Raw genomic sequence first — 5,840 nt, 5'->3', positions numbered from 1 at the left:
TTTTTTTTTTTTTTAAAGAATAATATAGGCCGGGTACAGTGGCTCACACCTGTAATCCAGCACTTTGGGAGGCTGAGGCAGGTGGATCACTTGAGGTTGGGAGTTCTAGACCAGCCTGGCCAACATGGTGAAACTGTGTCTCTACTAAAAATATAAAAATTAACTGGGTGTGATGGCAAGCATCTGTAACCCAAGCTACTCAGGAGGCTGAGGCACAAGAATCACTTGAACCTGGAAGGCAAAAGTTACAGTGAGCCAAGATAGTGCCATTACACTCCAGCCTGGTGACAGAGTGAAACAGTTTCAAAATAATAATAAAAATAATAATATAATGGGCCAGGCTCGGTTGCTCCCACCTGCAATCCCAGCACTTTGGGAGGCTGAGGTGGGTGAATTCATGAGGTCAGGAGAGCGAGACTATCCTGGCCAACATGGTGAAGCCCCATCTCTACTAAAAATACAAAAATTATCTGGGTGTGGTGGCAGGTGTCTGTAGCCCCAGCTACTCAGGAGGCTGAGGCAGGAGAATCACTTGAACCTAGGTGATGGAGGCTGCAGTGAGCCGAGATTGCGCTATTGCACTCCAACCTGGTGACAGAGTGAGATTCCGTCTCAAAAAACAAAACAAAAAATATATATATAATAGACTTTGGGGACTCAGAGGGAAAGGGTGGGAGGGGATGAGGAATGAAAGACTACATATCGGATGCAGTGGGTGCACCAAAGTCTCAGAAATCACCAGAAATCTCAGAAATCACTATATTGGGTATAGCGTACACTGCTTAGGTGACAAGTGCACCAAAGTCTCAGAAATCAGCACCAATTTGGTGTGCTGTTTTGTTTTCTGAGACAGAGTCTTGCTTTGTCAGCCAGTGCAGTGTCACCATCTCTGCTCACTACAACCTCTGCCTCCCAGGTTCAAGCAATTCTCCTGTCTCAGCCTCCCAAGTAGCTGGGACTACAGGTGTATGATACCACACCCGGCTAATTTCTGTATTTTTAGTAGAGCCAGGGTTTCACCACATTGGCCAGTCTTGTCTGGAACTCCTGGCCTGGTAATCCACCCGCCTTGGCCTCCCAAAGTGCTAGGATTACAGGTGTAAGCCATCACACCAGGCCCACTAATCAGTTCTTTAGTGATAATTTGACCATGTAGCCAAAAACCACCTGTACCCCCAAACACTATTGAAGTTTTTTAAAAAAAGGAAATTTTGACACAAAGGAAAAACAACAACAACTTGCTTCCAGGGTTCCCCTCAAGCCCTCCCCAACAAGTCTAGGAGAGGGGATGGTGTCTTGGATAGGCGAGTGCTGGCCTGTGGGCTTTTGTCCTAGCTGTGTGGCCTTGGGGAATTCATCTCACCTCTTGGTAGGGTGACCAAGCATCCTGGTTTGCTTGGGACTGTCCTGACATTAGCCCTAAAAATTCTGTGTTCCGAGAAATTAATTCTTCAGTCCCCAGAACATGGGATAGCTGGTCACAATGCGTCTGACTCCAGGTTTTGTTTTTGCCTTTTTGGTTTTTCTTTTTTTTTAAGATGGTGTGTCATTCTGTCCCTCAGACTAGAGTGCAACGGCATGATCTCGGCTCACTGCAACTTCGACCTCCTGGGTTCAAGGTTTTTCTTATCTGCTGAACAGAGATAATGGTAGGCAGAGCGAGGTTACAAGTACCTCCTCCCACTTCCTCCACCTTGCAGCTCAGTGGCTTTGAGCAGCTTACTGCGCCACTCGGTTCATCTGTAAAATGGGATTTTTGTTTATTTAGAGACAGGGTCTTGCTCTATCACCCAGGCTGCAGTGCAGTGGTGCAATCATGGCTGACTGCAGCCTCAACCTCCTGGACTCAAGCAATCCCCTGCATCAGCCTTCCAAGTAGCTGGAACTACAGGTATGTGCCACCACACCCAGCTAATTCTTAAAATTTTTTAGGCCAGGCATGGTAGCTCGTGCCTGTAATCCCAGCACTTTAGGCGGTGGACAGACCACCTGAGGTCAGGAGTTTGAGACCAGCCTGGCCAACATAGCGAAATCCCATCTCTACTAAAAATACAAAAATTAGCTGTGTGCAGTGACTCACACCTGTAATTCCAGCACTTTGGGAAGCGGAGGAGGGTGGATCATGAGGTCAGGAGTTCTAGGCCAACCTGATCAAAATGGTGAAACCCTGTCTCTACTAAAAACACAAAATTGAACCAGGCATGGTGGTAAGCACCTGTAATCCCTGCTTCTCAGGAGGCTGAGGCAGGAGAACTGCTGAACCCGGGAGGCAGAGGTTGCAGTGAGCCGAGATCTTGCCACTGTTCTCCAGCCTGGGCAACAGAGTGAGAGTCCATCTCAAAAAAAAAAAAAAAAATCAGCCAGGTGTGGTGGGGCACACCTATGATCCCAGCTACTTGGGAGGCTGAGGCAGGAGAATCACTTGAACCCAGGAGGCAGAAATTGCAGTGAGCCGAGATTTCACCATTGCACTCCAGCCTGGGCAACAAGTGCAAAATTCCATCTCAAAAAAAAAAAAAAAAAACAACCTCTTGGGCTCAAGCGATCCTCCCACCTCAGTCTCCCAAAGTGCTATGATTACAGGCTTGAACTGTCTGTCACAGCTGTTCTAAAATGGGACGCTTGAGTGCACCTGCTTCACGGAGAGGGCTGGATGTGTTCATCTCTGTACATCCCTTCGCACTGCCCCTGGCACTGACCGGGTTGTCACTTCTCCAAAGGGAAAGGGCAGGACAAGGTTTGCCACTGCCCTTTCCTCATCCAGGCTTGTAGGGCTCAGCCACTGGGAACCTGAGGTGGTGCAGGACCCGGCTTGGCAGGAGGCATCATCAGCGACAACCGGTTAGCCTGCTGGACCTGTGCTGGGTTGCCAAGTGCCCTGGGGAGCTGGGCAGGGCCAGGTGGCAGGTGAAGGGTATCAGGTGCCAAGTACCTACTCTGGGCAGATGAGGATTTTTAGGCATGGAACAGGGAGGACCCTGGGAGGGAGGCAAGCAGAGGCTGGAGAGGACTTGGCCCCCACTGCCACCAGCCAGCCAGGCTCTGGCCTCCCCTAATCTCCTGAGCCCTAGGAATTTGACCTCTAAATCCCCCTGGAATTCCTCCCTCTTCTCCTGTCCATCACCCCTGAACCAGGCCCCAGGTGCTCCCACCCAGCTGCCCACAGTGGGGAAACACCTTCCCTAGCCTCCCACTCTGTTCTTTTCTAATTTTCCTTTTTTTCTTTTTTAATTTAAGACAGGGTTTCACCATGTTGGTCAGGCTGGTCTTGAACTCCCCACCTCAGGTGATTTGCCCACCTTGGCCTCCAAAGTGCTTGGATTACAGGATGAGCCACTAAGCCTGGCCTGTTCTTTCCTAATTTTAAGTCCAATTCTTGGCTGGGCACTCTGGCTTATGCCCATAATCCCTCGAGGGATCACCTGAGGTCAGGAGTTCGAGGCCAGCCTGGCTAATATGATGAAACCCTCTAATAAAAATACAAAAATTAACCAGGCATGGTGGTGTTCGCTTGTAATCCCAGCTACTCGGGAGGCTGACAATCACTTGAACCCTGGAGGCAGAGGTTGCAGTGAGCTAAGATCATGCCACTACACTCTAGCCTGGAGGGCAGAGTGAGACTCCATCTCGAAATAAATAAATGAGTCCATTAGTGCCTCTACCTGGAGAGAACCCAAGAGGGCTTTTTGTGGCTGGGTCAGCCCTGCTGTCCTCCCGGGAAACACTCTCAGTATAGTTCCCCCCCTCTGCTTATCTCTCAGGGCTCAGATGTCACCTCTTCTGGGAAGCCTGCCCTGAACAGTAACCCACTTTGAGAGCTTGAGCTTGGGGTCTGGCCTGAGCTCCTGAGCTTGGGGATGGGGGTGGAAGGTGGAGGCAGGCGAGACACTGCCCAACTGCAGAGGGTGCAGCCTGGGTCCCTTCCTGCCTGGCCGACCCCTCCAGTTTCTCAGCCTTTGGCTCATGTGGTACCTTCCACCTGAAATCTCTCCCCAGCCCTGGCCCACCCAGGTCCTCTTTTGAGCTCCCCTACTCCACTTCTCCAGCATCCTGGGGCTTCTCCCCTGGGGCTTGGACTCCACCATTTCACCATGTATCCTGTATTAGATTATCCTTTTTTATTTAAACGGAGTCTCGCCCTGTCTCCCAAGCTGGAGTGCAATGGCTCGATCTTGGCTCATTGCTACCTCTGCCTCCCGGGTTCAAGCAATTCTCCGGCCTCAGCCTCCCAAGTAGCTAGGATTACAGGCCTGCACCACCACACCCAGTTCATTTTTGGTATCTTCAGCAGAGACAGGGTTTCACCATGTTGGCCAGGCTAGTCTCAAACTCCTGACCTCATGATCCACTTGCCTCAGCCTCCCAAAGTATTGGGATTACAGGTGTGAGCCACCACACCCAGCCTTATATTATCATTATTATTATTATTATTTGTAGAGATGGAGGTCTCACTATGTTGCCTAGACTAGTCTCTCTGCTGGAGTTCAGTGTCACCATCAGAGCTCACTGTGGCCTTGACCTCTGGGCTCAAGTGATCCTCCCACTTCAGCCTTCCGAGTAGCTGGGATTACTGGAGAGTACCACCATGCCTGGCTAACTTTTGTATTCTTGGTAGAGACGGGCTCACCCCATGTTGCCCAGGCTCGTCTCAAACTCCTGAGCAGGTGCTGAGATTACAGATGTGAGCCCCAACCCCGTCGTATATTATTATTAATACAAATAAATGCCACACTCTGACACCCCTGAAGATGCAAGGTGTGATATTCAAGAGCTTCCTAGTCACAACAACTGAGGAAAATTGCTTTATTATCTTTCCTCATCAGGTGTGCAAACAAGCTCTTGGAGGGAAGGCGAGGGGAAAATAAACAGGTGAATATGGTGGGAGGATAGCAGAGCAGGCAGTGGAGAGAGGAGGGGACTGAAGGCTGAGGGAGAAGATGCATGCTTTTGAAAAGGGAAAGAGGCTGGAGCACAGTGGCTCTTGCCTGTAACCCCAGCACCTCGGAAAGTGGAGGCGGAAGGATCACTTGAGCCTAAGAGTTCCAGGCCAGCCTGGGCAACATAGCAAACCCCACCACCTCCACCAAAGATTTTCTTTTTCTTTTTCTTTTTTTGAGACAGAGTCTCACTCTTTCACCCAGGCTGGAGTGCAGTAGCATGATCTCAGCTCACTGCAACCTCCACCTCCTGGGTTCAAGGGATTTTCCTGCCTCAGCCTCCTGAGTAGCTATGGTTACAAGTGTGTACCACCATGTCCAGCTTATTTTTGTATTTTTAGTAGAGACAAGGCTTCACAATATTGGTCAGGCTGCTCTTGAACTCCTGACCTGGTAATCTGCCCGCCTCAGCCTCCCAAAGTGCTGGGATTACAGGCGTGAGCCACTGTGCCCAGCCTGTTTTTCTTTTTCTTTTTCATTGAAACGGAGTCTTGCTCTGTCACCCAGGCTGGAGTGCAGTGGCATAATCTCAGCTCACTGCAACCTCCACCTCCTGGGTTCAAGCGATTCTCCTGCCTCAGCCTCCTGAGTAGCTAGACTACAGGTGCACACCACCGTGTCCAGCTAATTTTTGTATTTTTAGTAGAGACAGGGTTTTGCCACGTTGACCAGGCTGGTCTCAATCTCCTGTCAGGTGATCCACCTGCCTGAGCCTCCCAAAGTGCTGGCGTTACAAGCATGAGCCACCATACCCTGCCTACCAAAGATTTTTTTAATTAAAAAAGAAAATTAGCCAGACATGGTGGCAAGTGTCTATAGTCCTAGCTACTCTGAGGCTGAGGTGAGAGGATTGCTTCAGCCCAGGAGTCCTAGGCTGCAATGAGCTAGGATCGTGGCATTGCA

Source organism: Cebus imitator, unplaced genomic scaffold, assembly GCF_001604975.1.
Source record: "Cebus imitator isolate Cc_AM_T3 unplaced genomic scaffold, Cebus_imitator-1.0 Scaffold263, whole genome shotgun sequence".
Lineage (NCBI taxonomy): Eukaryota > Metazoa > Chordata > Mammalia > Primates > Cebidae > Cebus > Cebus imitator.
The sequence above is the reverse complement of the archived record's forward strand: the minus strand, read 5'-3'. Positions refer to the sequence as shown.